Source organism: Thunnus maccoyii, chromosome 7 (assembly GCF_910596095.1).
Source record: "Thunnus maccoyii chromosome 7, fThuMac1.1, whole genome shotgun sequence".
In the NCBI taxonomy this organism is placed as follows: domain Eukaryota; kingdom Metazoa; phylum Chordata; class Actinopteri; order Scombriformes; family Scombridae; genus Thunnus; species Thunnus maccoyii.
Window position 1 is genome coordinate 5,772,083 of NC_056539.1, and position 12,272 is coordinate 5,784,354.

At 37.8% G+C, this 12,272-nt stretch overlaps 1 long non-coding RNA gene across 1 annotated transcript in view; it reads left to right on the forward strand.

The window, feature by feature from the left end:
* The window catches only part of LOC121900257, a 103,981-nt gene that overhangs the window by 75,623 nt on the left and 16,086 nt on the right, over nt 1–12,272 (forward strand). Inside the window, exon 2 of the long non-coding RNA XR_006096944.1 lies at nt 5,975–6,112. This is a non-coding gene — a long non-coding RNA (uncharacterized LOC121900257). The remainder of the gene's footprint in view (nt 1–5,974; nt 6,113–12,272) is intronic.

Here is a 12,272-nt window from a genome sequence, read left to right on the forward strand (position 1 = left end):
ATGGGATTTCAGTTAGACTTTAAATTACTAATTATGCCTAGTGACATACTTAGGATACAGTTGCATGGTGATCTTTTTGATTTTGTGATTTCTGTACTTATATGTATATAATTAATAGTAACCCTAATGATTGGTGTCCTTTGATTCAAGCTAATCTATCTACCTATCTGGGAGACAGGCTAGTTAGCTTATTTTTTGTTTTAATCTTTATCTTATCTTATCTAGCTTGCAGCTTACTAATTGAAAAGACCCCTTAAGTGACAAATTATAATAATGATATATTTTTAGATCTTTATTTTTATTCTAATTAGTGTAATATATTATATATAATAATGCATATCAATAATAGTAACACTTAGCATTCTTGGTGCCCTTTAATTCAAGCTATTTCAGTAATCACACCTTGACTGGCGCACTGCTTTTCAATTACTCATCCTATCAGCCTCAGTTTATATCATATTGTTGAAGAAGAGTGAAGGGAAATGAATATTTCAGCAGCTCAGTGAGCACGGAGCACCAGCAGGGCTTCATACTATCTTGTTTGCACTTACTACAGCCATTAAGTTTACAAGCAGCATTTGTATTTATCACCAGGCCTGTATGGTTAGAAGCAATCAAAAACCAAACACAAGGAGAGAAATGCAAGGTTCAGGTTGACATGTGAAGAAAAACTGAGGTGAAGTGCTGACATGCTGATGTCTTAGCAGATAACACTTAAATCATTTTCCTCCAAAACTTCACTGGTAGCGGTTCAAAGAGATATAGCCATAATACAAATTTTCGGAGTAAGTAGTGGTGTTTGAAGTTATTTTATGGGATTTTGCTGTAAGGCCCAGAATTGATTTGCAGAAGGGATAAAAGGAAGATACTTTATCTTCGGAGCTTTGTCGGAAAAAGCTTAGCATCCATTGGTAGTTCCGCCAATATGCCTGCAGGGCATGGAGGTAGGGTGAGAGGGGTGTTGCTGGCATTGACATTATATACCAGAATGAATTGTGCTGAGTTTACACCTCCTGCTGCTTACGTTCTGCTCTTTCATAATCTTTCATGAACCATACAATGTTTTATTTAATGTCCTGGGTCAGAGAGAAACTTGAGAAAAAACATATTAATAATGAAACGCATAGTACTGGGGAGGGAAAGAAGGAGAAAAAAAAAAAAACTTGGTTTGAGGCTCCTCAGCAAACAGGTCAGAAGGACCTTTTGAAGTCTACTGCTTCAGTGCAGTCAATAGTTTAAGAACTTGTGTTATTTCTGAATGTAAGGCCAGCTTGGACTTTTTCCTACCTGAAAATGCCAAATATCTCATCGCTGCTGCCCAGTGTCTCACTGCGGTCCTTGAAAGGCTTTTCAAGCAGCCAAGAAAAAAAAAACTACTCAGTATCTCAGGTTGGTACTTCAGTGAAAACAGTCCATGACCGAGAGATTATTCTGTAAATACTCTTTGGTTTAGAAAATGTAGGGCACTGTATTTGCAGTACCAAATAATATGTGATATTCAAGGTTATTATAACTCAAATAAACACAATAAAAACACACTAATGTTTTAAATGTATGTGAAAATATAAAGAGAATTAGATGTGTCTGTGTGTACATGTCATATCACCCAGTTCTTTTTCCCTCTACTCCTTTGACATAAGCTATTGCTATCAGTACCAAAGGGAGCAAGCATATGCCATTGCCATAATGTTTTGTATTCCCTGGTGAATCCTCATTTGCCGTCTGTTTAGATGTGTAAGGAAAGCCAGCTCTTGGCCTCTCTGCCTCTCAGGTCTTAATTGCTTAATTACAGTCATTATTTGAACTGGAAGCAGAATCACCTGGCACCCTGACACCATGCTGGCCTTGCTCAAAGAAAAAAAAAAAAGCTTTGAAAAACTGAGTGGATGTTGCAGGGTCTCTAGAGGATGAATGAAGATGCCTGGTGTGTGATCCACAGGGTTGTGATGTACTCACACACACACACACAAGACAGCCCGCATGCATATACAGCCTATTCACTTGCATGTATCTGAATTCCCCACGTCTCCAGGACATTTCGGAGCTATCAGATGAAAAAGCTCAATGTCAGAGCCTTGGTACCTTCAGAGGAAGGTCCACAGGCTGTGTGACTTATTCATGACTCTCCTGGTGCTCTCCATCCCGGGTCTCTCCACTCTGCACTGTAACCTGTGTTTGCTCACAGACCAGCTCTTTGCCCTTTCATATGGTGTAGCATGCTCATCCTGTTTAAAAAGTAAACAGTGGGTTGCATCTGTGCTAATAATTTATGTGCAGGGAGTGAGAAAGGTGTTTATGTGGGGAAATGAGATGGCATTAACACCTGCTCCATGATGGAATTAGCTCCCGTTACGGTTTATGCAGCCTTTACCTCACGTAATCCACCTACGGGGTTTTTATCATGTGTAGGCTTTGTACAGCAGATCCTTTCACTGTTAACTCTTTGACTGGTCATTTTCCAAGCTGTAATTAGCCCTGTATATCTTTGGTTATGAAAGAATCTAACAGTAAAAAAAAAAAAGTGGTTACACATGTCAGCTCATAGGTGTGAATGTCTGGAATGGTGTTAATTTCAAGCAGGACGTTACTGGAAATGAGCATGTGGGGTCAGGCGACATTACATGGAGAAGAAAAGGTACAAAAGAAGGAAAACCGGCAATGAAGCATTCTATTGAAGTAGGAAACTAATGATTCATTCGTGAATAATTTTTCTTTTCTTTTTTTTTTTGATTAATTAACTTTTTAGTCTATAAAATATCTGAAAATAGGCAGAAATACACATCACATTTATCCAGAGCTCTAAGTGATGTCTCTGTATTGCTTGTTTTGTCCAAACAACACTCCAAATGACAGAGATTCAGTTTACATTTAAGAACAGCAAGTACTAACAATTAGGAAGCTGGAGAAGCAGTAAATGTTTAGTATTTTTAGTCAGGCTTGCCGCATGTCGTTTTTGCCGCTTTGTTTGTCATCCCAAGAGGATGAATCCTACTGAGTTTAGTGATCCCCTGACATTACATCTGGTGCCACCATGAGGTGACGTTTGTCATTTACTGTTAAATGTCACAACAGTATTTGGATGGTCCCCCACGAGATGAAATGTAATGACTTTGGTGATCACCTGACTTTACATCTAGCACTGTTGTCAGGTCAATTACCAAATATTAGCATTCTTACATGCTAAACTTAGGTGAACCTGGTGAACATTATACATACTAAACATCTTAGCATTGTCACTGTAAGGATGTTCACATGCTCTTGTTAGCATTTAGCTCAAAGCACTCAATTGTTGAAATTGTTGTATATTAATTTTCTGTAAATCAACTAATCAATTATTTTATTTATTTCCAATTATTTGAATGGTTTCAGCTGTATGTTTAAGTTCAATGTTGCCAACAATGCTGCAGTATACAGACATTGCATTGGGCTCTGTTCTAGCCTGGCTTAATACTAGCCGATTGTGTACCTGATTTAGCATGACAGGTGTTATACGTACTATATGGCAGGAATAAACTTCAGCTGTATTTAAATATATCTGGCTAATGCCCCATAAAATAGTCAAGCGTTTGCATCTTTCAAGACCCCACTCTAAGCCATTTCTTTGAAACTTCTTTTTAATCGTCCATGCTTAAATGTTAATTGCACATACCTCTCGCAAACACACTCTTTTTTTACATTGTCAGGGGCTTTTTGTTAGAGAAATATGTTACTAATGGCTTATGAATTAATAAGAAGCCAAACTGAATTAGACTTTCATGCAAGGTGATTGTAAAGAGCTTGAAAGCCCCAACATTTTATTCAGATTTCAGAATTTTCTGGACGAGTGGATTCCTTTTTGCTGTGGCCTATAATGCATCCTTTGTCATCATCTCTCAGCAGTGATTTAGGCTCTGGGATGTTCTTGGTGTAATTTACTTACCCAAGCAGAGCCATTAATTTTCTATTATTGTGAAAAGATGATTCGTGTTTTGGAGGCTGTCTTGATTATTTATTTAGATACACAGCAGGGAAACATGAGGCAGTGGCTAATGGAATATAAAGTCACAGGCCTCATTCCCATTCTGACATTTAACTACAGAAGCGGCACATGTGTTAATGTGTCCTCCCCAAGCACCTTAATTCGACTTGAAATTCCTAATGGATCTCGCTATCTGTGCTGGGCCTTTGAGACAGTGAGGGGGAGGGAGGGGGACACCAACTTAACACATAAATTCACTTGTCTGAGTCTTGGCTGTGCATCTAGCGACTTACTGTAAATGCTCCACTGGTTGTATGTCTAGAGGGAAATGACAGCAGATAGTAGCATTTTCACTTGCACTGTTGCCTCCCGTCCTGGTTTTATACAGTGACATGATCTTTGCCTTAATAAATCACAGCTATTCCTATTTGTAAGGGACCTTTTTAATACAAAATACCAGTGAGTGATTATTGGAGGAAGTCCAAACTTTTTAATAAGATATACACGTACCAGTTTCTTGCAAGGCACCCTTTATAAAAAATATATGTAAATAATGGCTTTGTTAATGGTTAATGAATGATTTAGTAATGCTATATACATCAGTTAAAGCCAGTAATAAGAACAATATTTGGGTTGCCAGGTTGTGAAAAATCTATCATTGCTGTTCATGAGTTTCTCAGTTTCTAAAAAGCCATTAAGTCAAGAGTTAAAAGAAAAGGGAGAAAAGATTGATACAACATTATGTTTGTTAAGTATAAGGCTCCAACCCACTAGCTTAGCTTAGCATAAAAACTGGAAATGGGGTAAACAGCTAGATACAAATGTAACAAGATCCATCTACCAGCATGTCTAAAGACCTCTAATTAACACATTAGATCATTTTAGTTTTATGTGTACAAAAACCAAAGTGTAAAAAAACCAATTTGTAGTTTTACAAGGAGTTATGTGCCAAACTACTTTTTGTGCTGGGTGCTATGATGTCTGTTTTTATACTTTTTGTACATGTTAAATAAATGAGATAGAATGTGTTAATTAGTGAGCTTCAGAGGTTATGGTTGGCAGATTTAGTTACTTTTGTGCACAACCAGGCTAGCTGTTTCCCCCTGTTTCCAGTCTTTATGCTAAGCTAAGCTAACGGGCTGCTCACTGTGGCTTCAGTTTTAACAGACAGTGGTATCAGTCTTCTCACCGAACACTCAATGATGAACTGTTTTTTAATAAAGGGTAGTAAGCAATCAACTCTGCAGTTACACATGTTAATAGTCATTACAAAGTGATTACAAAAGGGTTGAGTTCCTCTCTTTCTAATAAGTCATCAGCAGCTATAATGTTAATAGGTAACTGATGAAGGGTTTTTCAATAATGCAATGATTCAGCAGTTGTAAATGTTAATAAAAAGTTGATAAATAGATTGCAGTCCAGATGCCCTGCAGCTGAAAACACCAATCAAGTGTCCTGCTGATTTTTTCAAATACTGCCAAACCAAAAGTTTCTGGCGCCTGATTGACACAGCTTGCTCCAAAAACCACACTTCTTTTTTCTGAGTCATAACTTTCCGGGGATATCAATATCTGGGATGTAAATAATGGATACACATCCATAAATCTGCTCAGAATTCATAGAAAAAAAGAAGGTCTCATAACTTCAAATCTTGCTTCATGGTGATCAGGTTCAAAGGTTCTCTTTAGTATTACAAGTAATCCAGTGATAGTTGTCTGTTCATCAGCTCAAACAGGAACTGTTAATAGCTAATTCTGCATCATTTTTCTTTGTGCAAAAACAATTTTAAACCACATGAAAGCATTTTTCTGTTCTGTTCTGAGGGGTGAAAGTTGAGCAAATTGCTGCTGCACTGAAATGAAACTATGCTGAGTGGCCAAAAATGTTTGCAGGATGCGTTGGCTGTGAATCACAGCCTTGACACTCAGTCGTTATTACAATTAATGACAGCGTCTCATCTGTATGAGTAACATGTGATGAAGTGGTATGACTCTTGCCTTTTTGGCTTTTTTCCAGTGCTGTGGCCAGTGGCTCAATCAGGCTTGTTCACTTTACCGCAAAGGACATCTAGTGGTTACACATCCAACCGACTCACTCTGTCTCCACTGCCTTCTATCTGCAGCCTGCACAACCTCACAGAAGTAATTGTCTAAGGTAAGAGTTGTAGAGAGGATCTCCTGAGTATATCCTGATCATGAAATAGAATGTTCTTCAAGGATGAAAATAGCTGTTAATTAAACAGTATCTTTTAGAATAAAGCCAATAGAAATTGATCTCATAAAAGATGTGATGGGACAGAGAGCTGACTGACACAGTTGTAATCTCAGTATGAACGCGGTGCAGGCCGTCGGATAATTAAAGAGACGAGGCAGGAAGGACATGGCTATTAGCAGGTTAATTAGGCAATAATGAAACAGATACCTCAGGTTACTGTGGGCTTTAGCGCTATATGATTCCTCGCAGAATGATATAAGGTGGGTGTTAAATTTAATCCTTTCACATTAATAGAGAACGGCATACCTTCCAGTCAATTATTGCCAAAAGACTTCACCTGCTCTGCACAGTCACAAATGGAGAATTCAGAACAGATTCTATTTGGTGGCTGTCCACTCCGATTAGTTTGATGAAGCTTACAAAGCTTTTAGAGGGGATATTTGCGAATTTAGCAGGTGGCACATATCATTCATGGATCTCCTTATTAGAGAGATTCAAGTGTTTCATTTAATGAGTAATTCATTTCCTGCTACTTTTTGACCCACTTTGACAGAAGTAGAAGTACGGTGTCTACCATTTATTTAAAAAAAAAAAAGAGAAAAAAAAAGCCACTTAATGGTAGTTTCATAACCTTGAGTGTAGTGCTGTCCTAGTCACCATTTGACACCGTCCTCATCTTTGTTTAAATATTCCATTTAATTATGAATCAGTGTCTGCTGTGATCAATTCAACCACTGACTCGGAGCATTTACAACCTGCCGTTGGACAGAAGTGGCCTGCAGATGTTAGAAGTCAGAGGATGGGTGAGGTCAAAGGTTATTGTCCAGCGTTATCCTCCTCAGGTTAGAGTGACAGCAAAACCATGTGCTTCATCCACCCCCTCTAATTGACTTACAAATGCTGCAGCACTTTCGGTGTCAAGTAACTCACAGCATTAAGTATGGCTGTAAAGTCAATATGACTTTATTAGTGGCTAGGTCTCCATTGACAGGCCCTACTTGCACTTTTGACCTCAGCTAACTGTGATCTACTGTCCAGAGACCGCTCTTCTCTTCCTTTCCCTCCCTCTCTATCTCTCTCTCACTCTGTCATTATCCCACCTCTCAATGATCATGTCACCCTCTGACTCCAAATCCCGGAAGAGCACAGGCGGCCAGGAAATTCTACATTGTTGCTTCCCTTTTTAGGAGTCTATCGGTAAACCTTGCTAATCCACAAATCCAACCTTGGATTTGAGCCGCTGAGTCTGAAGGGAAAGTAATTGGGTTGTTGCTAATAATTGGATTTTCTGCTGCTTGGTCAAAAAAGAAAAAAAAAAAAACATAAGCAATGTCCAGGCAAGAATAAGCCCGCACCACTTTAAGCTTCAGTTCATAGGTCAAAGCAGGCCCCAGGTTGCGCATATAAAATGATTAACATTTAAAATCTGCTTTCAGCTTCTGTGTTTCAAAAAGCGCTCTCTTGAAGGCTCTGTAATTTTTGGTAAGTATGTTGTAAAGTCCTCATTATATAGACTGAAAGGGTCATTAATGGAAAGAAATCATTAGTTGCCTAAATTACAGCTACTGGCAGGAGAAAGGTGACACAAGGGTGAGAAAATCACCGAAACATACAGAAATCTGATCAGGTTGAGGGCAAGTTTCCCAAAGCTCTTCCACATCTAAGCATTTCTTCACATCTCTTCAAGGGCATTTTCTTTGATTGGTGTGTTCATTCATTGTATCCAAACTGGTGCACTGCTGTGACAGTGTGGATTTATTAATGTGAGGAGAGCTGTGACCAAGCACTGTGGGCATACTTGCACAATGGTAGAATATAACTACATTTACACACTGGACTTATTATTAATACTCAAATATTTAGTTATTCGACAACTATATTTACTAGTTACTTTACAAATTAAAATCTTACATATAAAATATATGATAAGCTTATAAAATACAATGCATTGTTATAGCTTAACCTACCCAACAATTAGCTCTATCTTGATCAACTACAACAGTATAATGTTACTTACACATTAATGCATTATCAGTTAAAAATAGAATAATACATAATAGCATAACACTCATAGGGGTCAGTTTTCTGCATTGAGTAACTTTTGATACTTTAAATACATTTAGCTAAAAATACATACATTTTCAATGCAGGACCTCTACCTGAGTGTTTTTACAGTGTGGTGGTGAGACTTTTACTTAAATAAAGGAGCTGAATACTTCCCCCACTGTACCTGCAGGCACCTGCAAAAGTGATTCATGGACGATCTTTTCATGGACTAATTTAGAGTTTAAATTTGAGCTGATAGAATTTGTCAGTGGAAACAGATTTCTAACAATCATGTTTCAGTTTCAGTTTTTTTATTTTTCAGTTTAATTGTTAGCAGCATAGCAGTCATAGTTGATTGCATTTTTTATGTAAGCAGTGCAGTGCAGTAAACAGTAAACAGTGCAGAAAATGTGGAATATTTAGATATATGAGTTGAGAAGCCTGATGGCCTGGTGTTAAAAACTGTCCTTAAAGGGAAAACTTTGGTATTTTTCAACCTGGACCCTATTTTACCATTTTTTTGTGTTTAAGTGACAATTTTTGAAATTGGTCCAGTATTGAGTGAGAGCGCTTCAGCCAGCAGCTGCTAAATGGACAGCCTGGTAATCTGATGGGGCAATAGCACTTTGTCAATGTACGACCACTAAAAGTGCTTCTTTTAGCCGCTGAGAGGCTCAGATTATTATTATAAGAGAAATAAAACATTTTTCTTTACCTTTTGCTTGATCCGGTCTGTTTGTTGTTGTGTCTAACCAAGTCTCGCTCAAGGAGATGTCTCGTTGTGAAATATCGTAAGAGTTGAGTTGTTGTCGAAATCAGCTAAATATTCAGCCATGAGTTGGAGAGAGGAATGCTGGGAGGAGTTTGTTGTTTTGGAGTACAGAAAGCATAGCTTTGTGTTGTCTAAAAGATTTTCAAATTCATGGCTGAATATTTAGCTGATTTCAACAACAACTCAACTCTCGCGCAATTTCAGAGCAAGACTTCTCCTTGAGCGAGACACAAGAATAAACAGAGTGGATCAAGCAAAAGGTAAAGAAAAATGTTTTTTTCTCTGTATGGTCCTTTCTATAATGTTGTCAGACACTTATAATAATAAACAAGTACTTTTAGTGGATGTACATTAACGATGTGCTATTGCCCCATCGGATTACATTGCAGCCTCTTACGCAGCTGCCAACTGAAGCGCTTCTGCTCAATACTCGACCATTTTAGAAAATTGTTGTCCCCATTAGTCACTTAGACACAAAAAGATTGAAAAATATTATCCAGGTTGAAAAATACTGAAGTTTCCCTTCATGTCTGGTGGTACATGAGGCCGTGCTCCTGTATTGTCTGTCAGATGGTAACAAGGAGAACAGTCTGCATGTTGGGTAGCTGTGGTCCTTGATGCTGTGTGCCTTCTGCAAGCACCGCTGGTGGAAGATATGCTGAATGGCTGGGAATACGTTGCCAGTGATGTGCTGTGCCGCCTCCACCACTCTCTGCAGTGATTTGCGGTTGTGGGCAGAGTGGGCATGTGAATAACTTTAACAAACACTCAATGTATGCAGTGTTTTCAGAAACAAATGACCAAATGCAGTGGTGGAAGAAGTGTCCAGATCATTTACTTAAGTAAAAGTGTATGTAAAAATATTTGTTATAAGTTAAAGCCCTGGAATTGAAATAGTAGTTGTACTTGTAAAAGTACAAGTATTATCAGCAAAAGTGTCATATTATTATATATTCCATTATTTAATCATTATTACTGATACTTTACTGTAAGTGTAAGAAGCAGTTTACTGTTGTAGCTGGTTGGGTTGAAGCTAGTTTCAACTACCAATGTACCATATTTTATGTTTCAGCTGAAATTAAGTTGATATGTGCATGTTTTCCACCACTGACACTGTACGATTAAATACTATTAAATACTCAATTTCCAGCATTAATGTTCTTATTGGGTTCTCATGGACAACATTTAATATGTTAACATTAGTTCTGTAAAACTGCCTCCACTGTACACCATTTCAATCTATATTTTGTAACATGCAGTATTAACTGAAGACTGTCTGTGAGGTAAAAGCCTAAAAAGAAAAGACTATTATTTGTGTTATTTGTGAGAACGGGCGCCTGGCAGTCTTAGTTTTAGAACCTGTATTCATAGGCTGGCTGAAAAAGTTTACAAGAAGCCATGGGCAGCTACGGAAATGAGCAGCATACCACATGTTGGGTCTGTGGATAGACCAGGGGAACAACAATGCTCCCTATCGTGACTTTGAGATCCAGGCCCAGATTATTGGAAAGAGCAAACTTCATGTTGCTTTAAGAGAATAGTGGAGAGCTCACTGCACTCTCCTGCAGCTTACCACCACCCTAGATGATACAGTGAAGTCATCCTGATTGTTTTCCCTTGTGAAGCCATTAGATCTAGAGACATGCTGGCTTCACAATGCACTACTCTAATGGCCAACATCTACCAAACAAGTCCTCTATACAGCAAATCCATAGGCTCCTACAAATGTTATTATACTGTAGATCCCTGCTGGGCAACCGAAAGTCAGTTTTTGTGTTGGGAAAACATGGATACACACTCGTCTAGTAGAGAAATGCAGAAAAAGTGCAAGATTTGATTCTTGTGTAGTTTTGTTGGGTGGATTTTTGAAAATGTTAGAAGTGCTTCTTCTTCCATGAGGTTACCCAAAGAGTCATATACTAATGTTTTTTTACCATGAGGTATGTAAACTTAGCCAATGTGCTGGATCTATTTGGTGAGTCCTTAGTAGAGAAAAAACATTAGAATTCATTGTTGTTATTCAAAAAAAAAGACAAGGTTTTGTTACAGTTTTTAAAACTGTGCAGTAGTTTTTAAAGCTAAAATAAGGGTTATATATGTAGAATTTGCAACTGACTAATTGCAGTACACTAATGATACAACTTATACCAATATAAACACTAATAGTAGTGGTAGTAATACTACTAATAGTATGAACATAGCCTGAGAGACAGCATCTATCCCTCAAAGACTGAGCTGTGGGTGAGACAGGAAATCTGCTCCCCATCATTTTCTGTATTACTGCGCACTAAAGGTCAAAGCTCAAAAATGGAGTGACCACAATTATATATGATTTTTGCAAGAGCAGGAACAAAGGACTGAAAGAGCACAGGCCTTTTCTCGCAGTAATTTTCAGAAAGCTCTAATTTTGTGATATAAAATAAGGGCAAGTTAGAAGCACTAGACGATCCTTGAGTAATGGAAAAAAACATCCTGTAGATTATGGAGTCTGAAATTGGGGTGGTATTGGCATTGTATTAATACAACAAAGGGAGTGGGCATAAAGCACAGAGGAACACATGTACAGTGTATGCACACAGACACACACACCGAACATTTGGGAACACGCTTATAAGCATGTAGGCCAATCTGTATGGACATGGCTGTAAATGCACAGAGCAGATAACATCATATAAGTAGCACCTAATGAACTAATCTGACTGTGTTCACGCTGAAATGTCAATATTTCCTGATAAGTCTGAGTTGCCTGTCCTTCCAGCTTTCCATAGGCAGTGTTACTGAGAAGCAATTCATAATTAGTATCCATGTATTGTGCTACAATACTAGTCAAAAGTGAAACAATGGCATTTTCTCCTATATCCAAAAATAACATAATGTTCATAACCATCCTCTGCTTCATGTTCACTGGAAAATTAACAGGATTGGAGAGAACAGCAACATACATGTGTGAGGTACAAAATGTCAAGTATATGTGATAATCCTTGTATTTTGTTAAAGCCTACATTCAAATCAGTTTGAGTTATTGAAGATGCTGTACAAAAAATAAATTGACAAGTGTAAAATTAACATTGAAATAAGGGACACAAATGGTTATACATGGTGTGAAATGTACAACAAATTGTCAATTTAATATTGTTTTTTTCAAGTTTGAGTTAAAGTAATACAAAAGTTACAAAGTAATTAAATTATTGTTTGATCATTATGAGCACAAGATGAATGTGTATGACTCAGTGGATTATAATGTGTCAGCAGCACTATGTGAGGATTTGCACTTTGTCACTG